We start from the raw sequence: 25352 nt of genomic DNA, 5'->3' as shown, positions 1-25352 counted from the left end.
CTGTCCCCCAGAGATCACATAAGGGACCCAAATGCAAGACCCGGCCCGGGTGAAGGCAGAGGAGATCCGATAGACGGATGAATTGCGCCTCCTTTGCAGCAGTAACATGCTTTTCTTTCCGCAAAGTCAACACAGCTGTACTGGACTAAGATCCGATGTTATCGGGCTGTAGAGTCTCTAGTAGGCGATCAGACGGCTGGTCATTGGACGGCAACGAAGCACCCTCAGGAATGTTCCAACTGGTTATTTGGGTCCATCGTCAAGTTGGGGCAGATGATGTGGGTGGAGGGTGGGATAAGGCGAAGATGGAAGTTTTTTTGTTGTGATACCCAACCGGACGAGTTTAAGTTTGGGAGGAGAGTTTGCACTGTTGAAGGTTGTTGGTTTGTTGAAATAAGGTCTCGCAGGTACTGGTGCTACCCTAGTTCTGGTCACTCGTGCATTTATGGTTGTTATAATACATTGCAATGTGTATATATAGGAAATGGGTGACGGGTTGAAGATTAAACTAATGTCATGGAATGTCCGAGGCCTAAATAACCCAATGAAGGCCAGGAAGGTTGGTAATTATGTCACCAGACATGGGCCCCACATTTTAATGTTGCAAGAAACGCATGCACAGGGCTCGGTCAATGAGGAAATACTGGCAAAATGGGGCAAACAGCGCTATTACACGAATTACTCCTCGCAGTCCAGAGGGGTATGCACTCTTATTCACAAATCACTAGGTTTCATCGACAAGGGCCACCTTGTAGACCCGATGGGCAGATATGTGTTGGTCTGGGGGGAAATTGCGGGGGAACACACGACCCTGGTGAACACCTATGGCCCCAATCTCGATGATCCGGACTTCTACTTACACATACTGGAGATCCTTGTTAAGCACGAAACGGCAACTATACTATGGGGAGGGGACTTTAATGTGGTGCTCGACCAGACCCTGGACAGATCCGCCAAGGCAATCAGGCCGCCTTCCAAGATGGCGCTAGCTTTGAAACAGATCATCCAGCAACTATCCATGCTGGATGCCTGGAGAGTGCTTCACCCAACAAGCAAGCGTTACACGTTACACATTCTACTGTTCCGTACATGACAGCGAGTCGCGCATAGACTACTGGTTCATCCCCTCCAATACAACACACGCCCTAAATAATTGCGAAATCCTTCCCCGCACACTATCTGATCATTCCCCGGTGACACTGGAAATTAGTCTGGGAAATGCCCCTAGGTCGACTAGGAGATGGAGAATGCCTAGAGATATATTAAAAGACCCAAACGTTGCTGAAACCCTACACACAGAAATTGCCAATTTCTTTGCAGACAACATCGGGTCTGTTGACCACATCTCGTCGGTGTGGGAAGCATTTAAAGTCTGGGCGAGAGGGACCTAAAACTACGGGCCTTCTAAAGGAGGTACGATGGGACCTTGAGAGGGTGGAGAAGGAACTGAATGTACTAGAGGAAGTTTAAAGCTGGACGCACGGTGGAGACACCCTGGCTGAAATACACAAATCTCTTAGGGAATTTGACCGACTGGCAGTAAGGGAGGTACAATATATAGCAGCCCCTGCAAGGGCTCGCAGATATGGGGAAGGGAATAAAGCAGGGAAAATGCTGGCCAATCTGGTTAAGTATGAAAAACAAATGGCCCCGATCGCATCAATTCACACGACACAAAACGTGATAATAACAAGCGAGCAGGGAATAAATGATGAATTTGTTGATTTTTACAAAACAGTATACACGAATAAAGATAGGAAATCCCCAGATGAGATTAAAAACTACCTTGCTACATTGGACCTCCCTAAACTTACAGAAGAAAATAAACTAATATTGGAGCAACCTGTCACGGCACAGGAGCTCACCGAGGCAATCAAGGGGCTTGCGTCTGGCAAAGCGCCGGGCTCAGACTGCCTTGGAGTGGAATTTTATAAGAAATTCCGGGAAGAATTGGTCCCCGGTTTGCTGGAAGTGTGGGGAGAGGCCCTGGGTAAACAAATTTTGCCACAATCGATGCGCGAGCCCATAATTACAGTGCTGCCCAAACCCCGACGCCCGCCACAAGATATGTCATCCTATAGACCCCTGTCCCTGATAAACGTGGATGCCAAGATTTTTGCGAAAGTTCTGGCGAACCGCGTTCTACCCGTAATGCCAACACTAGTACACACGGATCAAAGCGGGTTTATTCCCCAAAGATCCACTGCCTTAAACCTACGCAGGCTATTTAGCATAATGTCACAGATTAATCCAAATAAGCAAGCAGTAGCAATATCCCTTGACGCCGAGAAAGCGTTTGACTCGGTCTCCTGGGAGTACCTTTGTCTGGTATTGAGGCGTTCGGGGTGGGCCCGTATTTCATCCAATATGTCAAACTGCTTTATACAGCTCCATGTGCGAAAGTATGCACGAACAGGACTATATCCGAACTGTTCAAGCTAGGCAGGGGTACCAGGCAGGGGTGTCCCTTCTCCCCTATCCTTTTTGCCCTGACAATTGAACCCATGGCGGCGGCAATACGGTTAAGACATAACAACAGCGGCATAACGCTGAAGGGAGCCACCCAAATAATATCATTATACGTGGATGATACGCTGCTTTATGTCCGTGAACCCGACAAAAACATTGTCCCTATCATGACAGACATCAACAAATTTGCAGAGTACTCGGGATATACGGTCAACAGTGCCAAATCAGAAGTATTCCCGCTCACCCCCTCCACAAAATGCCCAACTCAAATGTGCAGCCTCAAATGGTATGAACACCACATCAGATACCTTGGGGTACTGGTTTCTAGCAATAAACAAACCTTATACGCTGATAATCATGATCAGGCACTACAAACACTTAACACTAAACTGCAGGTTTGGAGGCATCTCCCAACTTCATTACACGGCAGGATTGCCATTCTTAAAATGATTGTACTTCCAAAATTGCTATATCTATTTGTAAATATCCCTATATGGCCAGAGAGGGAGTTCTTCTCCAGGCTTCGATCCATGGTGGTGTTGTTTCTTTGGAACGGGAAGACGGCTAGCATCAGCTGGGAGTGAATGACAGAACCATATGAAATGGGGGGTATAGCTGCACCAGACTTTGAGCTTTATTACACGGTGGCACAGGCACAGTTTGCAAGGTACTGGTACGATGGATCGGACAACTCACCTCACACGCGAATAGAAGAATACACCACGATGCCCACCGACATTAGGTCAATCATCTTCAGCGCTCGACATAAGGACTCTTGTGAATTTGACCCTGTGAGCTGCACGGTAAAGGCCTGGGGAGCTATATACAAAAAACTGAAAATAGAGATCCCATACAACCCCGACATCCCCCTGTGGAAATACCCCAAACTCCCCCCCCCACATTTGACACCAGTATACAGGAAGCTTGGGACCCGAACACAGAGATGAAAGTGGGAGACATGTACATAGAGGGAAAATTTGCGACCCTGGCTGTTTTCACGAGGGGCATGGGAGGTGGGCAACTCCGGACACTACAGTACTACCGAATGAGGTCCGCATATCAAGCACGCTGGCCATCCTTCCCTGATGAACCTCCTTCCCACCCGTGCGTACAGCTGGTCACAACACAGGGTGGACTGGGAATTTCCAAACTTTACAAGATAATACAGACTTACTCCTTTACGACCAATCAGGTGAAGGAGAAATGGGAAGCAGATATGAAAATGCCAATACCCAAAGATAAGTGGGCAAGATACTGCGCACTCACGAAGAGAGTGTCCCTTAATGCGGGACTGCGCCAAATACAGTTTAAAATCCTAAACAGACTGCACTATACCCCCGCCAGGATCGCTACATTTACGCCTGACGACCCAGGCAACTGCCCTAAGTGTGGGTCCCCGGCAGCGGGATCCTATCATATGTATTGGGAGTGTCCAGCTGTTGCACGGTTCTGGGAGAGGGTTGCAGATATGTTAACTGAAATTACACAGATCCCCCCACACTTGACCCCACAAAAATATCTGTTTGGTGATATCGGTAAATGTTCCGAGAAAATCAGAAGGCTGTTCAATGTGTCATGTGTCATAGCCAAGAGATGTATACTGAAAGCGTGGAAGAGCCCGAACAGCCCCAACATGGACACTTTCCTGCGTGAGTTAACCTACATTAATGAATGCGAGGAGCAGTATGTACTGACTCAACCAAGTATGAGCAGGCCAAAGGACATCTGGGGCCCCTTAAGGGCATACCTCTGTGATATGATTTCAGACAACGAAACAACCATGTAAATGACAGATTGTTAAACACTCAATGGTAATATTGTTGTATATGTGACTGTAAACTGTGTTAATTGGGGGCCAATGTAACTGCTGAGACCATCAATAAAAAAATGTTTTTTAAAAAAAAACGATATTTTAAAAAGGCTGGAATTAAGAGATTGGTGGATCTATTTGTTAAAAATGTAATTTATATTGTAGGACAAGAAGTTAAAGCCAGCCACACTGACCTTCAAAAACATTCCACACCTTCTCCCAAACAAAGCAATCTTTTTCCCCTGTGCTCTGCTGAGAATCTGACAGGCAAGTGTGAAAGGAAAAGGGAGGAGCACTGTGGCCTGTTGCTCTGAGTGGAGACAAAGGACTCCCTTAAACTGAAAGGAAATGCTAATTCGGGTGTAGGTTGAAACCAGATGCCAAAGGCAGAGAAGCCTGGGACTGCTCTCTAGCCAGCCAAGACCTTGGAGGCGGAGACAAGCAGTTTTGTTTATTCAGAAAGCACAGAAAGTATGTTTGAGAAAGAGACTTATAGAAAATTGTGCCGAACTGGTAAAAAAATGGAATTTAAAGATTATTAAAATGAAAAGACTGCTCACAAGTAGAAACTACTCTGGAATTTGTGCGATATTCAGGACAGAACTATCAAAATGTGGACTTTGTAGCAGTTTTGATAATGTTAAAAATATGAAACTTTACAGGAATATGTCCAGATGGTGCATGTATGTAAAAAATATTGTACAGATCCGACAATGTGTAACCAACCAAAAGCGTGAAAAACTGTCATTTGTGAACCAAAGCTATCCAGAAGATGGGATTTTGACAGACACGTGCCTTAATTAATCTGTAATGTAAATATGTAATATTAGCAAGTTTGGGATATTGTGAATATGTTTTTTATGAAAAATAGATTTTCTGGTTAGACACAAAGGGGAGTTTTTCTTCCTGGGCCATAAACATGACACCTCATGACACATCGTGACACACTGTTTCCTTCTCGAATCAGGAGAGAGGGAATACTTCGAGCAATCTATTTCCTAGAGGGTGGGCTTAGTATAATCAGTCTCCCCACCCCCTTCGGAAATATATAAATAGGGACTGTTGAGGGCACAGAGAGACACATTCACCCATCAACTGATCGACTGGCGAAGCGCTCTGCAGGAAGAACCCATATCCATACTCCATAACCCATATCCAGACTCCAGAACTATCCAGACTTCAGAACTATCCAGACTCCAGAAATATGAAGCAAAGACCCAATGCAAAAAACTTGAACCCTTCTAAACTGGCCTTTCAAATGTTGCAACTTGATTTAACCCCAAACTTCCACGGGGCCTAACCAATTGAACAGCCTGGCTGTGCTGTTTTGGCTGCTTCTGGCCTAGAACACTTGCTAGAACCCAGAGATCCAGATCAGTAGAGCAGAGCTGTACCCAGAACCAACCCGTCAGATCCAGTCCAAGAGGCCGCACAGGGTCCAGGTGCCCTGAATCCTGTCCGGTGGCGAGCGAATTCCAGCCAAACCCTTGACCAGATCTTTGACGGGCCCATTCCAAACCATAGTTGTAGGTATTTAGCATAGAACTGTCCATAGTCATCTCTTAGTTTTAAGTAATCCTATCCAACCCATTCCAATATAACCAGAACTGCATTGTAGAATATGTTTTGTCTGTCCTGAATCCTTCTCTAATTCATATAATCCTGTGATAATTGTAGTGATGATCATCTTTGCGCTACTATATATTTGCTGGAGAAAGGCAAGCGTCTCAGGCAGATAGAAACCATCCGGAGGCGCTTCTGGATTGGTGGCTGTGCTGTCGTGTAGTTTGCGGCTCCATAGACTCCCTAGTGTTTAAGAAATCTTTGTTCCAAATCTTCAACAGCGCATCTTTCATTTTGAAATCTTGACTCTTTTGAGAAAAATCAACCTTTACTAAAACCTCTGTAACTTTTGAACCGTACATGGCAGGAACGAAATTTAAATGTCAGATTGAAGTTAACATCCCCAGCTTTCCCACTCCATTTTCTGTAATTGCATTTCTCGCGCGTGGAAAGGTTGCCGCGAATCTGCATTTGGCTCAATTTAATTCCATGTAAAACAGCTAATTCTTGCATTCAACCTCTGAATTTCGTTTTCAATCTACTAATCCTTCAAACCTCATTGCTAGTGCTTACCTGAACCTATCCAAAGCAACTCTCACTAGTTTTGAATCCCATTTAGCGAATTAAAAATATTTTTTAGCATTTTCCCATTCATTTCAAATCACATTTAAAAACATTTGACCTGTTTTAAAATCATTCCTGTTCTCTAGACTTGCTGAGGGAATTGGGATTGAATTTGCAGTTGTTGATTGTACATTCCTGAAACCTGTGTGCCCCTATTCCATCTCTTCATATTGCATATTTGGGGGGATTGAGTAACAAGGGGAAAGAGTGATTACATTGTCTTTGATTGAATTCATATAAAGTTTTATTTCTGTGCTGCATTAATATCTTATCATTGCATTTCATTGAACCCACACAAAGTTATTCTCTGCTACATTATTCTTCCTATTCCTACTCCTAATTGATTAAAGAGATTGTTAATTATTGTAATACTACCCACTGCTGATCATTGTATAAATATTAATAAGTGTGATATTTAGATATTATTCATATTCATAAAGGTGTGATATATATATTGTTCAATTCATCAAATAAATCTTTTAACTTGCAAAACAAACCTACTTCTTGGTTCAGTGAGACTAGGGGGGGATTCAAAGAGAGGGGCGTTATATAAGGGTACATCGTCCAGAAATAAAATAACTTTTGACATAAAAAAATATTAATAATGGTTTCAATTGGGCAACCCATCCTAGGCATTGACTTAGGTGGAGTGCTGGGTTGAAACCAATTACAACATCAATGAAAGCCATCAGTCTATAACTGGCCATCTTACATACATCTCTCTTTTTAAATAAAGGCACTATATAAGAGATGTGCTAGAAGGGAGGTATCCTACCTACATTTATTTTAAAAGAATGAAGACTACTGCTTCCCAGATTTCTGGAGAGCATTTTCAAAATATAATTTATTAGCCCACCCAGACTGTGTGTCAGTGGATTGTTAGCTTTATGTAGTAATGATTCAACATCAAGTGAATCAAAACCCAGAGCCCATTGGACCGTCAAATAATGTAAGGCAATCATTACGTTGGTTCTCGGCCTTGCCTAGACTGTGGTCAAATGTTGAATCCAGCTTTCTTATGGAATAGGATTTGCCTGAAAATATGACTGGCAAATTAACTAACCTTTGAGGAGAACGCAAAAGCTCAAAGAATGATGTTTTTGCAAGATCCACGCCATGCTCTTATATCTACCTTGATTTAAAGTGTATAATCCAGTTCAAATAGGTCTGCTTTGATGTCTGTATTTCCTTCCTGTACAGCTGCCCTTCTAGAGTAATTTTATTTCGGGATCTAATATTACATCGTAGTTCCTTCTTTTTTTACATCAGATTATTTTATACATTGATGTGCCTTCTAGATTTGCTACCTGATCCTGTCTGCTGATGGTTAAGGGTATACCAACGGCCCAACAGCAAGGAAAAAACAATTGTCTAATTGATGTAAGATCCCTTTTGTCCACTATGCCGAGTGGCTTTGCAAGGACTGTCCTCAAGTCAGGTGTGTAGGGTCCATGGTGTAGACAATGTAAAAAGTATAGCTTTGTGTAATTTGATTAAAAAGTATGGCATTTAAAAAAACATCCATCACACTTCAACAGTGTATGAAAAAACAAACTACAGCCGATCTAACAGTCACCACCTACCCCTTGCACTCATGAAACTTACATTTAAAATGGTACTAAGAACTAAACACACACATGCACCCACAAAACACAGTGTGTGTAATATAAATGATCTTGAACATGGAAAATCCTTAATAAGGTAAATGAAATCTCCTATACAGTGACTATTCATTTCACACATAACCAATACCAAATATAACTAAGTGAGAACACTTACACGCATTAACTAGGGATGGGCAAACTGGCTCAGTTTGGGTCTAGCTAAACTCTAGGGTTTTCAATCGACTGAAACAATTTCAACCATTTTGATTGGAAGTTCAAAATGGTTTGAAACAATCTGATGGTTCGATTTGACTCAAATAAAACTGTTTGGTCAAACTGAATTTTAGGATGCTGATGGCTAAGGAGATTATGCATTAGTGTGCTTTATTCCAAAGCAATTCTTTCTCAAAAATCCAATCTAGTTGACACATTTGCTACATTTTGGAGTTGAATCTTTTTATTTTAAGAGAAACATGTTTATTTTGCTTTACTTTTGGATTGCTTTATCTAACAATATAATAAAAGGCCAGATGTATGTTTGTCCAATGCAGTATCTTCACCTACTGTCACTGTTAGAGAGAGTTGTTGCCTTTGGATATATAGTGGTCCTACTGTGTTAATGAAAACCTGCACTTTGGCCTGTGTACACAGGCTCTTACTCTAGTTTTAATATAAAAGAAAACAGGACCTGCTTCATCGACCTAGTGCCTCTTCAGCAAACTGATGACTCTGTCATTGGGTTTTCTGACAAATTTCACTTAATTCCAGAACATTGTTCATAGTAAGCTTTTATCTGCTTTCAGTTCTTTTATTTGTCATCTAGATTCAAACAATTAGCCTTTGTGTTATCCTCCACTTGGAGCTGTGGGCTGTTTAACTTTTTTCTGCAAATACATTTTCTTTTTCTATTTAATTTTTTCCCATTGTGTCTTTCATTATCTTTTCATTAATTTGATATTTTTCTGCAAAAAAGATAAGCATTTCTGTGAGACATTGCTTTGTTTTGTAATACCTTCCATCAAAGTAAAGATTTCCATTTTAATTACATTTTTTATAACATTTGTTTTCTTCTGGAAATCAGCATTTTTTCAGTTTTCCATCCAAACAGTTCAGCTTTGATCAGTTTTTTCATTTATTTGAAACATGCAAGCTGCCTAAAACACAGAAGAGATTTCCATTGTAAGTACATGTTTTCTTCTGGAAACAGGCATTCTTTTGCATTTTGTTGTAGAAACAGTTCATCTTTTTTTAGATTATACAAGCACTTGATTTCCTTGTTCCATTTATTTACTTTTATTTCTTATCCTAGTCTTATCCTAGTCACTTAAAACTTGAAAAAAATATAATTCCACATAAAATATATTTTTCAAAGGTTGCTACTGGCTAGCAAGCTGTAAAAGAAAGGAGAAGGAGAGCTATTACAATTTTTGAGACAGCAGCATTTCAGTGTAGCAGAGCCATTATGGTTTTTGGGAGAGCAGGTTTTCTGTAAGGTATAGCGATTTACATATTTCACAGAGGTGCTTTTCTGTGAAGAAGGGCTATTTTGTATTGTATTGGTTTATTGCAAACCTTAATCAAGCATATAGTAAATGTAATACATTATAATCTTTAAAATCAAAATTTCCTCACGTCATAAAATAAAATGAATATAAAAAGATAAAAAGACATACCTAACTCTCCTTTAAATCACAAATTTCATTACATATCAAAGGCATCAATCAACACAGATTTAAATGTAAATAAATAAAATATTTCTGGTGAACTAGATCATAAGTTTTTAATTAACTTCAATTTAGTTAAAAAAAAGTTACAGATTTGATTAATAATGAAGTGGGCTGACCGGATAAAATGCATTCCCAAAATGCCAATGTATTTAAAAAGCGCTCCTCATGGACGTGCATTCTTAGTTATCATAGCGAGTAACAATCAATAAAATAACGCTTCAAGAATTCAGTCACTAGGTGGCAAAACCTACATATTTAGGTAGTTACTTGACCTCTGATGTGCAAAATTCCTCTAGTATGTATTAAATTTAGTTTCATCGGCAAGAAGGTTTTCAGGTATCTCCCATCTGGACAGCATATTAAATAATTTGAGAGGACATATCTCTATTTGTGTGCTATGCAGAAATCTCTGACTAGAGAATATGAGGTTTGCTTCTTGCATGTTTTATCCAGTCATTTTCAAAGACTTTCCTCTTTGCTAAAAGAAAGTTAGTGGTATCTACTTCCTACGTTTGCCAATTTTGTTCTAAAATCCTTATACTATTACCCAGAAATGGGTACTTTATCAAATGTCTGTGGGCCTCATCACGAGATTGGAGGTAGCCCTTAAATGCGGCGGTTACACTGTTACCACTGCATTTAAGGGTCTGTCAAAACATGAGTCTGGCAGCATTTACGCCCAGTTCCAAAGTTGGGGGTAAATGCGCCGATTTAAAGCCCATTCTCGGGCTTAATTAGCGCAGCGCTATTAGCGCGTGCTAATTGCACAAACAAATTCCCGAGAATGGGGAATTACAATTAACACCCAACCTGTGATCCAGCGGTAATACCGCCGGAAGGTTGGAAGACAGCGCAAATACAGTTGGACGGTATCCCGGTCAGGATACCGCCCAACTCATGATTAGGCCCTTTGTATTAAGTGGTACAGAGATTTTCGATTGATCACATTTAGCTTCATGCACACACGAAGCATGCTCCAATCTCTTAGACTGGAGAGGGAGGCCAAATCCAGCTCAAAACGCAAGTATGAAATTGGAACGCAATTTGGAAGCCCCAGGACCCTCCTCTATAAACAGCCCTCCAATTTCACGAAATCATATTCATCTGCAAACAAAGTTATTTTGCTACCATGTAATAGGGCAGGGACCCCTTTTTGTTTATAAAAGGTAACTAGAGGCTGCAAGGTAGATCAAAAGCATTTTTATCAATCTAAGACATTTGTGCCATCAGCTGCGTCCTCCTTCTCGTGCATAATACTAGACCAATCAGATCCCAGCCTTTTCCTCTAAACGATAAATCCTAGGTATTTCACAGTGTGTTCCATGGATAAGGGCTTCCCTTCCATCTACCAAGTAAATCTGGCCTGCTTACCTCTATGTCCCACAAAGCACATAATGCTGGTCTTTATCAAGTTTACCTTCAACCCATTTATTAGCATATATTCTGTGAGTTTCAAGAGTAATGTTTGAAGACCCAGCTGGGTCCTGTCCAGCAGCAAGATATCATCCATGTAACTCAGCCAGTGGCAACCGTCATCTTCCAATTTGGGGGCAACAAACAAATCAGGGGCCAGTAACTCACCCAGATCCAATATGTAGAGGTTAAACAGGCAGGGGGCTTACATGCACCCCAACCTTAATCCCATCACCGTCAGAACAAGGCGAGTCAAATGGCCCTTCCATTCAACCTAACCTGGATAGCTGTGTGACTATGAACATGAACTAAAATATCCAATAGATGGGCTGGAAAGTTCCACGGATTAAGTTTCTGCCACAAGATACTTCTGTCCACTAAGTTGAAGGCCAGACTGATATTGACTGCTGCTACATAAAGGGGGTTGGCATCCTTATGACAAGCTTGATCTATTTAGGTGTTTATGACTAATCCATTGGCATCTGTGTAAACCCTGTCTGGTACCTTGACAGAATATTGGACAAATCTGCCCACTTCTCTCTCATGTAGTAGGCATATGGAGAAGATCTTACTCTCAATTTCTAGTAATGCAATTGGATGATAGCTTGACATATTTAGTCTATCTCCATTTTTGTTATATAGAGACTATATTAGAGAAACTCCACGATACACGGAGGCCCTCATTATGAGTCTGGCGGAAGTCGTGCCGATAAAATCGGCATTCCTGCCCCGATGGTCTGGTAATTCCGGAGCCGGAATTCCGGTACTCCCCATTCCCACGAGAATGTCCCATAGGACTCCATAGGACTCCATGGGAATGGGGAAGTGGAAACACTGGCACCATGCGGTAATGGTGCCAGTGTTTCCATGTCCGCCTGCGGGCGGGTGATGTTCCGCCTGCCAGGTCAGACCTGGGGGCCGGGACGGCACCCACCAACAGAACTCATAGTTTGCCGGTCTGGAAAACGGTGCCTGTACGGTTTTACCAGCACTGTTAAATCCGGACCGGCAAACTTAGAATGAGGGCCAGAGTTTCTTACTTTGCACAATGGCCTCATTACGAGGTTGGAGGTAGCCTTGCCGGTAAAACTGGCAAGGCTACCTCCAAACTCGCATCCGGTTCACGGGTGCAGGGCCCGGTACATCCCCATTCCCATTGAGCCCCGTAGGGCTCAATGGGAATGGGGACGTTGGATGCAGCGGCACCGTTTACAACAGTGCCGGTGCATCCGACTTGCTGTGCTCGCGGGTGCTGCACTGCCCTCCAGGTCAGACCTGGCGGGCTGACAGGCACCAGCGAGCACAGCTCGTAGTATGGCGGTACGGTAGCAACGGTGCCGGCAGCACTACCGACACCATTGTTGCCTTACCGCCATACTTATCATGAGGCCCAATGTCTTCAAAGTGCACCATCGCCCAGATCCAAGGATCTGTTTTTAGTATTGCGTTACTCAATCCTCTCAGTGTGCTGCTCGTGAATTTCAAGCCTTCATAATGGCACTATAATCCTGCTCTACTGATATACCTAACTACCAGTTACCCTGATACGTGTCATGCCATCTTTTTGTTGTGGTCTCCTGATATAATTTGCCATAAAGTTCCACCAATTTGGATTCCAGAATAAGATTTGTTAGGGCTTCTTATCAACCCCCTCGGTTCTCATTAACCATAGTCCAGAATTTGTTGGTATTGTTTGATATTAATGCGTTCAGCTGATGTTGACCATCTTTATGTGCTGGTAGAAACCTATTACACTTAATCCAATTTTTCTAAGACTGTCTTAGTTTCCTTATTTCTTTTTGCATTGGCTTCAAGTCATGAAGGGTAGACTTTGTGATGTTTGCCCTCAATTGTTTTTTCCTGTCCTGGATTTCCTTATTATAGGTGGCTGTTCATTGCGACACCTTTTTGTTGCCAGGATTTATATTTTTTATTTTGATTGCCATTGAGTCAATAAATGGCTGAAAATGTTCAACTGAAAAGATCTGAATCTTATGAGGTAGGGAAGTTGAAAACCAGACATTGTGCAATTCCAAGTTGAATATTTTTGATGTTCTCTCAGTCCAAAATATGCAATTGTTCTTCCCTTGTTAGTAGTTGCAGCTGATTTGGACCACTGGCCTAATTGGCACCTTAAGCTCTGCTTTCAAAATTGCATGATCACTTGCGCTATTCTCAAGTACCACAAAACTTGTGCAGAAAGTAAACAGGTTGTAAAAAAGTGCGATGTAATCTAGCCAGGACTTGGAAATATCCCCTTACCACTTAGCTACGGGTGGAATGTCGCCCTCTACAAGAAGGTAGCAGACGCCCCTCTCTAGAAAGAACATGGCATGATAACTTGTTCTGTGGTTTTTTCCCAGTTTGAGAGTCCGCAGCCATCGCTTTTATCTCACTGTACCTTTCACAAAGTAAGAATATCCATTTGCATATCAGTCTTTGTCCCGCCCACCAGGGCAGTCCAGCACCAAAATGCTAGGCAAACCTCCTTTGAACAAGAGTACCAACAGCAACCCCATACACGTGTTTCAGCCTTGTGGGGCCTCATCAGTGAGGTGGAGCTTTGCCTCTCTGAGCACAGTGAGCAAGGAGTCCAATCTGGGTCCACAAATGTCACCCTCTACCTGGCCATTAAGAATGTACAAGTCCCAGGTAGAGCAGAGACTCCTCCACAAGACGTTGTATCCCATTTGTTTACCCAGTCTGCCTGTGTCCTTGAAAACCCCTAAATCGGCGCTCATTTACTTTGTCAAGCAGTTAGCATTCCAATCTCCCACTATAATGATGCCCTACACACAAACGATTCTAGGATCTCGCTGACTGATTTAACAAGATCCGGGATCGCTGAGTGTAATGGATGCCAATAAATATTGATGATCAAGATCTGGGTGACCGTTGGGCCTTTTATAGTTTTTATTTCAACTGCTAACACTCCTCTAGTGTTAACTGACAGAGTTTTTTATTGCTGTCAACCTACCATCAGATTGCGCCCCTCTCAGATAGCATGAAGCCGGTTGAATGAATGTCGAGTACCTATCTCATACTAAAGGCCCCAAGGCACATGCCTCTTGCAGCAGGATTATAATATTTAGGTTAAGAGTACGAATAATCATGGTATCACTGAACAGTTTAACATGGCCTCTAATGTTCCATGATGTTAATGAAAGATAGGGTTCCTGTTTTAGAACGTTAGCGGGGTGTTGGTCCAATTTGGCACTTCAATATTCTTGGGCAAAGTCATCCTGGTTGGGGTTCTGATTTGAGAGAAATGCAGGAAGCCAGTTACACACTTCATTTACCTTTGGAACTGGTACCTGTCTACTAGTGAAAATAATTTCCCTAGCGTTGTCTCCCTTATCTTTAGTAATTCTAAAATCTATGTCCATAACTAAAGACTGCATGAGAAGGGATTTTAATTAGAACTACATAATTTATTTTCTTCATCACAAAACTCTACTAGTTCGATATCCTTTGTGGCAATCCAATCTAAGCCTAGGGATCTCACCAAATAGGGCCAGAATATTCAATCTGTTCAATGTGAGATCCCTGTTATATGCCGAGTCCAACGCATATTCCAAGGTTAGAAATGGTTGCGAATCGACCAACAGCTTATTCATAGCTTTCGTCTTTATATTTTGGCATCCACTTTCTCTCCCTCCCAAGTGTTCCCAATCTCTCCCTTCTTAGTAAATTCACAAGGGCTCCCTTCTCCTAAAGTTGTTACAGGAACTTGGATTTGGCATTGGGATACTGATATTTCAGAGGCCCTTGGGTCACTTTAGCTTCGCAAACAAGCAAGCGGGATGGTTCCAAAGCTCTTTCACAAAGTTTTGAGTCATACTATCAATGACACTCTTCTGACTAACTTTACTTAGGCTCTGTGTTGCTCTGCCCACCTGATAAAGCTGAAGGGTGCTAGGCTCTGACATAGAAATCACCTTAAGATTTCCTAAACCACATTGACCCTCTTTACTAAATTCATGATTTTTACGCAAGTCATTATCAAAAAAATTGACATTCTCGCTGCTGGACACACAGGCCTTTGCTCTTCGCTGATATTCAACATAGGTCCCAAGACAGGGGTCAGGTAAATGCATTTACAGTTGTTGTGCTCCTCCAATGGGGAATCCCACTGTTTACAGTTGTTCCATCTCTCTGTGTCTGAGTTTCGATAGACAGGTAACCTGGATTATAGATTTTATTGTTCTCAGTCCCTGATTTTGTTCTTTTTTCCTCTGCTCGCCCGTGGATTCAAGGGGTTCTCTGTTTGTGTGCATTCATCGCTTTTCGTCACAATACAATTTTCCAGTGTTTGTGTCAGGGGGACAACATCAGCTCCTGAAATTGATGCAAACCCCTTGCTTGTAGTCTGACCAGTCAATTTTGATTTTTTCAGGTCCAATAAAGATGGGGGCGAGTACTTTTGTTAATGTTGGAGTGTTGTTTATCTCTGCAGTATTCACTGCCTCTTCTTCCGTAGTGTGAATATGTCACAGAAATATGCATGCACTCTCCCTATGTTTCCCCCTTTTCCTGGACGTTCTCGCCTGTTTTCCGCCTCCCCTGCTTCCGGATTTCATGACCTGGTTTGTCATTTCTATCAGTGTAATACTTAAGGTCTCTCCCTTGGCACTCTCACTATCTCCTGTCTTCCCTGCAATAGTAGGAGTATTAGAGCCCTCTTCCCCAGGCTGAGATGGAGCAACCAAGATTGGTGCACTTGTACTAGGAGATGGGGCAGTAGCGATTGAGATCACAGGTTCCAGGACAACCCTTGGTTTTCGAAGCTGATTTGACTGTGTAACTCTTCAATCTTTATGTCTAGTTCACTCAACATCAGGGTGTGGCCCGCACTTTGTCCCTGATGTTTTCATACACTCTAAACAGAGTTCAAAGCCGAGATGGAAGTAGATGTTAACTTCACATTTTCATCCATCTCTCTTAAGGTTTGATGTATTCCAGGCCTGCTTTGTTCCAAAGAGGGCAACACAGATGTAATACTGTCGTTTGATAATAATTCTGTGATGAGGGTCGGGGTACCAGACCACTGGCCACATTGGATGGCCAACAGTGACCCATACAACAAATTATCTGAATGTGTTAGATACATATTCAAAACATCTGAGGCCGTACATAACCCCTCAGTTGCAACGAGTATACTCTGGTCATTCAGGCCCTCCTCTATAGTAGCAATTAAAATGCTGTTAAAATGTGGGCAGTGTGTCTGACTTCGGTGCTAGTTCAAGATCAAGGAAATAAGTGAGTGATTTTTTGGCCGACGATCAGGGTTATATGATCTAGGTGTTTGCACTTTTCTGCCCTATTTGCTGGTATGGGGCTATCGTGTGGGGTATCACATTAACCATTCTTCTTCGGTACACCCTGCCTGTTTGACCATTTCCATCTCCCAAATACAAGACCTGTCGGCCTCCTAAGGGGATAATTCCACTAACACCTCTTCCTCTAGAGTTACAGGAGTTGCAGCAGGGTTGGCTGTCCGGTCTTCCCTCATTGAGTCAGGTGAAATTAAATTTGCTTGACTGCTTAGTGAATATGTAACTTTTATTCATCATTAAAACAGTCTTGCTATGCGTTTACTATATAAGACTTATGGGTGAAAATGAAGAGGTTGCTAAAATCCACAAGCGCAATGTTCTGTACTTGTGTGCCTATGTATACTACGTAATAATGACAGCGTATGGGCCGTGCGTTAACACTGATGATAGAATGCCTGCATAGAAAACTTATATGCAGTGCATGGTACACAGTGTACACTCAAGCCATGTTCAAAGAGCGCACTTAAATGTTTTAAAACGTTTTGAGGCTTTCAAGGAGCTTTCAATGTGTAGGCTGTTCCCAAACCAAAAAAGTCAAACGTGCAGAGGAGATAATGCTACACTTCATGGGGTAGCGGGAAACAAACGGAAAACAAACTTCAAGCTTCGAACTCCAGTGAACTGTGCACTCACTGTGCACTCACCTGCTATCCGGAGCCTGCCTAAATCCCAGGGACAGCTGCCTTCTACCAGGGTTACTGCTACACTGGGAAGCCCCTCACCCGCTCACACAGTGACCACTCTCACCACTGACATTCTACGCACAGTGGACTGTGCTTTCTAAGTGGCTGGGGTCATGCCGAATACGTTCTCCTGCAGAGGCAGAACTTCAAAGCCCTTCCAGTCCCTGCCGCCGTCCGACGCTGACTGCAGACTGTAAAAGCACTTGCTCTGCCACTTCCCAATCGCTTCGCAGGAGAAACCGTTATTGAATATCTATTTACCAGCTCGCAGATTCCTTTCACAACGAGGAACACCGTAACGCTGCAGACACTGCAGACTGCAAAACCACTTGCTCTGCCACTTCGTCACTTTTGAATACAAAGAGGCAGAACTTCTATTTACCAGCTAGCAGAGTCCTTCCACAATGACGAACAGAGTAACGCTGCAGAAACTACAGACTGCAAAACCACAGAAGAGTTACTACAATTTTTCAAGGAGCAAATGTTGGTGGGAAAGAGACAAAACAAATTGTATGAAAGAAAGTGGGTTTTCTGTGAGTTTATGAGTGAGAACCATAACTATTTATTCTAACCTTGACCTTTCACGGCAAGTGAACTCTATTGCTTCATCAGCAGCCTACACCGCCAAACTGTTACATGCTAGCAAGCCCTTCCTCTCCACACCCAACCGCCTCTCCATTGCAAGAGCCATCACAGGAGCCAAGCTCCACTATTGCAATGCTTTATTTACCAGCACATTTGAGCGCAACCTGAACAAACTTCAAACGAATCAGAACAATGCTCTCCGAGCGGCCATAGGTCTCTCCAAATCTGACCACATCTCAGAAGCCAGGAGAAATGCACACTGGCTACCCACCCGAGAATGGATCAAATTCAAAACACTATCCTTGGTCCAAGGATGTCTTTCCAACACAGCCCAGTCCTACCTCTCACGCTGCGTGGTGAAATACTCCCTCGCCTGACCTCTTATATTTGCAAACTCTCACTTGCTCAAGATCCCCAACTTCAATCGCCTCTCGGTGAGGGGTAAGAGCTTTCCAGACGTAGCCGCCAAACTTTGGAACAATCTCCCACCAGCACTCAGAAAACAACCTGTCTACTGGACTTTCCGCAAAAATTTAAAGACCTGGGTGTTTAACTGACACAGCTCCTCCCAAGACTCATCACTCATCCTAATGCATTTCTCCCTGCTCCTGCCTCTCCTCTTTTCCCTCAATGTAACTAGTGCCTTGATATCAGAGGGTTTTGTGCGCTGTAATAAATGCAAAAATAAATAAATAAATCATCTTCTGTTGACAAGCAGAAGGGTAAAGAATGTTGCAAATGGCAGGACAAGTGCTTACATAAATCACTAAAGGGCCCCCAAAAATGAATACTTTACAAGTTCTTCTGCTGAAAGTACAGCAGGTGACCATGGTAATTTTAAAACAATTGAGTGATCTGTTAATGAAAGGCCTATGCCTAATAGTGTTGCAGAATAATTTGCAGCCAAAGAAGCAGGTTCCAGTACTGTGCACCACACATGAAACATGTGGCCATGTCTGAGACTATAGAAACGGTGGAGAGAGAATCTAAATCTAACCAGTCTTCAAATGAGCAGCGCTCAATTGAAAGTGGAACTGCAAGTGATCTTGGTGACAGTATAGGGGGAGTGGACTGAGAAGTAGACTCTGCAGATGTTGATCCTGTGGAATGTTTTGCAGAAAGTGAAACCCAATGCACCGATCAATAAGAGAAAAAAGATAGTATTGTAATATTTTTTAATTTAGGATAGGAAACCTGTAATGGAAATTACAAGTAGCCTGACAGAAGACAGAAAAAAACACGCAGTGATTGCCCATCCTCAGAACAAACCTCAAAACCATCTAAAAAATCTAGAAACACAGTTAACCTTGTTCCAGGTTCAAGCACTAAACCTTTAACATCCATTGTTTGGAGTCACTTTCAAATTAGCCCCAAAGATAATACTAAGGTTATGTATACAATATGTAACTGGAAAGTGAGTAGTGGAAATCAGGCAAGGTACAACTTGCCATCTTGAATTATGTCACCCAATGGGTCTTTCTAACTGTCATAGAAAAAGGGCACAAAAGGGTGTGGCAGAAGACGATTGTAGAGGAAAACGAGAAGAATAGTGACAGTGCTTAAAACCGGGCTGTACCTTTAGGATCTAGTAGAACATCACTTCACCAGCAAACAATAAGTGGAATGTTGGAAAGGAGAACAACATTTGCCAAAAACCACAGAGTAACCCTGGAAATCAACCAGTTGATTGAAGAGTTTATTGCCAAATCCATGTCACATTCAGTGTTGTTGAGAACAGTGGTTTCAAAAAAGCACACTGCATATCATATTTGAGATGAGCTGTGATGTTACTTCAGACTGTATGAAGCTGATGAATCTACATGTCAGTTTTGTTGTATCTGATAATGGGGCAAACGTAGTGCCGGCACTGTGAAAGGGCAAATTCCACCATGTACCATGTTTCACCCATTGTTTGATTATTCCGGTACGCCACAACAGTCTGCTGCTACACTTGATAACATGCTTTTATAAACGTAATCTTTACCAGTTATCTACTCCGGCTCTAAGTGACTATTTGTTCTACTCTCTCTTCATACAATACTCTTTCTAGTTCTAATGTCAATTTGAATGCTGAATATTTACATTTTGGTTTTTTATCTTCTTTGGATAGGCTATACCTGTTATCTCTATGGACTAGGTGATCAGGGGGCAAGAGTGTGTGTCATCCCTTCTGGTAATTGGCTTCACTTTCTGTCGGGAACTTCACTGCCAGTGGCTATCTTGGATTGGTGACATCACTTCCAGCTGTCATCTTGGATTGGTTGTTGGGAGGCATGTGAATACGTCATCCATAGCTCCCCCGCACCAATACATCAAATGTGACAGACGTTACTCATTGAGACAGCCATTCCACAATTATCCCCCACAGTTACGGCAGGGCTTGGGGGACAATGTAAGCTGAGGATGACAAAAGCATAACAACTAACATTGTAACACCAAAAGAGCATGCATTAGACACGAAGCAAACATGCACTCCACATGAAGAACACGTACAATAGGTAATATATGCATTTAGACATGAAGAAAATTAACATAGCACCCACAGACATGTAGAACACTAACATGACCAATGTATGAGATGAATGGAACATGAATGACACACAAATATAGCTAAATAACACAGAAGCAAGAGTGTAGTGGGGCAGCCATCTCATTAAAAATGGAAGCTGCAGCACCTCTCTGAATGTGCACAGGCCTCAAAGCCTCATGAAAACACAAAAGGCAGAATCAACAGAAATACGTATCTATGCACAGCTCAGACAGTTACTTGCAACTAGTGCCAAGGTTAAAGTGAAATAAGGGAGGACTGGAACAGCGAAAAGAAGGCACAAGATAGCAATTCCCAAGACGCAAGCAGTATACTCCTAGATTAGTTAAAAGTTTCAGAAGGGCAGAAACAACTTTTTGATGGTCAGGTGCAGTACAACAGTAAGCCAAAAGACGCAATGAAGAATAACTCAAGAGTGTCCCCAGTGGCAATAGAAAACCCAACACGCTTTTTAATATTAGCTACAACCTCAATAAATAGGAAGTAAATCTATTCCAAACATGAGCCCATCGCACGTGACCCATAATTGGAAAACACTGTCCATTCATTAGAAACAAACACAGATAGGACACCTGCCATACTCCCTAAATGCATACTTAGACATGAGACGCCACACAAGGCCAAGTACAAAGGTATTGCCCAGTCTCATGGCCTGAGAATGAGGGATGGTAACTGTTAATTGGAAGAAGAACAACCTATGGGCCTCTCTCCCCCTACTCTATGGGCCTCATTATGACCCAGGCGGAATGGGTTTAACGGTGCCGGTAAAGGTGCCGGTGCCGTTAAACCCATTCCGCCCTATTACGAGGTTCCCTTGCTGGACCCACTCTGGACGTCTGGTCAGACCAGATGTCCTGTGTGGGTCCCGCGAGGGGACGAGGGAGCTAATAACAGGCCTGTTATTAACGGGCCATTGTTAGCTCCCTCCCCATTCCCATTGAGCCCTATCGGGCCTCAATGGGAATGGGTATGTGTTCCCTGAATGGGGAAATACCGGGTCCTCCAAGGTTGGAATGGCCCGGTATTTCCCCATTCAGGGACCACGGACCCGAGTTTGGAGGCTGCCATGCCCTTATTAAGGGCCTGGCTACCTCCAAACACGTAATGAGGCCCAATGTCTGGCTCATACCTGATGACCTATCAAGTGTCCAAGGTTGGTTTGCAATGTTCCATCCTATCAAAAGCCTTAGAGTCATGCCATCCATCAAATAGCATGTCAACCCCTTGTCGTGAAGATGAATATAGGGGTAGTTCAAGATGGAGACATCAGATATTTGTAACCCAATAACATATTTAATCCTTCTGTAATATATATGTAGCCAAACCCACTAATCTATACCCATTCCCTTTAGGTTTTGTAAACTGAGATTAATTATGAAGTCAATGGTGACGAGTTTGTAGTACTTAAGCAATTGTTTTTAATTAACATGTTGAGAGCAGCAAGATTTGAAAGCGTGTATGCTGTTCCGGCTTTGTATCAATGGGAATGAAGTTGGGTTTTGCCATGCACTTTGTCTACTCTGTCATTGAGTCTGGTTTGGCTTGACTCTGATTCCTCTGGGCCTATCTGGGATTTTGGGGCCACCTTAACATGGTGACCCACTTACTGTGGTCATCTTGGATCAGTGACATCACTTCCTGTGGCCATCTTGGATAAACCCCATCTCCAGCTGAAGGACCCAAGAGGCTCCTCTGGGAACACAAATCAGGAGGCAATTGCCTCATCCCAGCAACACAAGGGACAATATCAGAGAGACCAGCCGCTGATGGACTAGGTGATCATGTCACAAGAGCATGTGCCATCCTTTCTGAACTCCCTACAGGCATCCAACCGGGGATGTCCCAGTTAAGGGCGGACCAGTGAAGGGTGAAGACCAGTGGTTGTCCAGCCCTTTTGCCTCTTAGCTTATTAGCCCTGGCTTTTGTCTTTCTCCCTGATGCACCAGTGAGTACCCCACGCTTCCTAATTACTGTACTGTCTCTCACCTATAATGCATTCACTTCTGCTGCTCCTCCTACTCAGCTCTCCCTATGTTTTTTCCAATCACAATACAAGGTCCTCCTTTCCTATCCCTATTATAAAACTCACAATTCAAAAGTACTCCATCTCTCTTCCACCTCCTTCCCACAAACAAAGCCAAGGAGCTAACCATAACTCCCTGACACCTATCCACTTCACCTCTCTTCCCCTGAGACCCACATTATCTAGTCTTCCTTACCACCTCAACTGAATATTGCAATTTGAAATGCTCAGTGTGTTTGCAAAAAAAAGTCCTTTATCACTGACTACTTTCACTCCTGCTCTCCTCCCCTTGACCTTCTTGCTATCACTGAAACCTGTATTTCTCCATCTGCCACTGCTACTCCGGTGGGCCTACACAACTCCAAATGATCCTTCCTTCACTCTGCTCGGCTGACCTGACTGACAGAGGTGGAGGCATCGGACACCTACTCTCTTCCCTCCACAATGCATCACAAATCTCCAATGCCATGTCCTCCCCTACCCCTTTTGAATTCACCTTTCCTACTATTGCTCTGTCTCACTCGATTCACATCATCTTCATATATCGCCCTCCTAGTCCCACTGGACCATTCTTTGATGATCGTGCTCAATTGTTTCCACCACCATCTCCTTTCCAATGTCTGAACTTTCCTTACCATTTGCTTCCTTCACTAAAAGGAAATGTAAACCTTCTGCCATTCCCCCCTTTCTCTCTGACCTACAGTGCTCAGTATCCTCCTTCACACCGGATGCCTCTTCCACCAACACAGTCTTCTCCAGCTTCCATTCCCTATTATATGAGACATTCTCCCCTCACTTCCCACTTTTTACTTTCACCCCTAAGTCTCAGAATATTTAACCATGGGCCTCCCCATTCATACGCTCTCTTCGCACAGAAATGCATCGACTGCTTCTCAAATGGAGGCATACCCACTCGCATGAGGACCTGCAACCATAGCTCTCTGTCCTGAACTCTCTCAAGTCCAATCTTGATAGAGCAAAAAGGGAATTCTACCTAACCCTCATTGACTCTCACTCCAACCATACTCACTGGCTACAGGGCATCCTAAACTCACTCCTCCTAAGTCTATGACTATCAGCTCCACTCTCACAGCTAATGACCTATCTTAACACTCTGCTGCAAACTGTTTCAAAATTAGAGACTCTCTCTTGACCTTCCACACACTCCCTCCTCCTACATTCTACACTCCGCCTACCCTAGCATCATCCTCTGTCTCCTACTTTAGACACACTAATACTGACAAAGTTCTTTCTCTAATGATGAAGGCTAATCCCTCTTGTGCCCCATCAGATCCTCATGCTTCTCAGCTCGTCAAGCCTGTTGCCCATTTACTGGCCTTTCACCTCACTGAACTCTTCAACCTGTCCTTCGACTCTGCTTGCTTTCCCTACGTTTTCAAAACAGCCACAGTAATCCCTTTCCTAAAAAAGCAACTTGCTGACCTGAACCTACCGGCACATTTTTGCCCAGTGTCTCTCCTTCCGCACTGCTCTAAAGTGCTTGAGAGGTTTGTCTTCAACTGTTTTAACAATTTCTTAGACATCCACAACCTTCAAGACCCCCTACAAGCAGGTTTCTGCTCCTGTCACACCACGGAAACTGCTCTAATGAATGTGTCCAACTTCCTCGCCTCTGCTAAGCACTCCAGCCTATCCTCTATCCTGATTGTCCTTGTCCTGTCTGCTGCCTTTGACACTGTCAAAGACTGTGATCTTCTTAATACTCTCTTTCTTCTTGGGATTCGCGATAATGCCCCGCTTCGATTGAATCCCACCTTGCACCTCACCAATTCTTTGTCTGCTGGAGCAACAATACCTCTCAACTCACACCTCTAACTTCCGGTGGTCCACAAGGCGCTGTCTAGAGTCTGCTCCTCTTTACACTCTACACTTCTGCTCTTGGGGCACTAATCTCCTCCTTTGGGTTCTCATAACAACTCTTCGCAGACAACACCCAAATCTTCTTCTCTTTTGCTAAAATCTCCTCTGATCTCTCTATCAAAATTTCCAACTGTCTCTCTGCCATTACATATTGGATGGCTTCACACCCTATGATATTACACTCTACCAAAACAGAGATGCTATTCTTATCCTGCCAAAAGCTATCTAACATCTCTTCCTCTGCCTATCCAGTTTCCGCCTGATACTGCCCGTTCTCTTATTCAGCTAGAAAGCTCTGCATCATCTATGATCCTTCTCACACCTTCTCTATTTTCATGTCCAAAACTGCAACAGCAGCTCGCCTCAGCCTCTTTAGGAACATCAGGTACCTCCTTCCTTTCAACACTGCCAAGCATCCCTTAACATCTCTTGTCTTCTCCAAACTGGACTACTGTGCCAGCATCCTCTTGGGTCTCCCCAACTATGCTTTCTGTCCTCTCGAGAAAATAATTAACTTTGCTACCAGGACTCTGTTTGAACTCCTTCACTTCACACCTACTTCCTTGTACCGTCGCCAGACTGAATGGCTGACAATGCAAGACAGGGCCAGATTTAAATTTCTTCTCCTGGTTCACAAATCTATCTACGGTATGGCACCACTGTATCTATCCTCCTCTATACAACCCTACAAGCCTTCTCGTAATCTCCGCTCTGTCTCCTCGACTACCCTTGTGTCTCCTCACCCTTCCTGTGTTTCCTCTCTTTCTCTGTTCTTGCTCCACTTGCATGGAATTATCTTCCCCGGGACATTTGAGAAATAGCCCACAAGGATTTGTTCAAAACCAAACTAAAAGCCTGCCTGCTCGCCTCTGAGTTACCCTCTTAACCTACCTCTCATCTGCCTGATAGCTAACATGTTTCCCTTGCCTCTAGCCTGCCTCTGTCCCTTACATCCTCTGCCTCCAGTCTAGCACTCTAGCACTTCATCCATCATAGTCACATCCCAAGCACAGCTGGCTGTACCGCCTACCTGCACTTAAAAAATGTCCGGTGTTGGTTGCCCTTAATCTATGTATGTCCACGTAT

This window comes from Ambystoma mexicanum, chromosome 5p, assembly GCF_040938575.1.
Source record: "Ambystoma mexicanum isolate Mex_15411 chromosome 5p, UKY_AmexF1_1, whole genome shotgun sequence".
NCBI classification, from domain to species: domain Eukaryota; kingdom Metazoa; phylum Chordata; class Amphibia; order Caudata; family Ambystomatidae; genus Ambystoma; species Ambystoma mexicanum.
The sequence above is the reverse complement of the archived record's forward strand: the minus strand, read 5'-3'. Positions refer to the sequence as shown.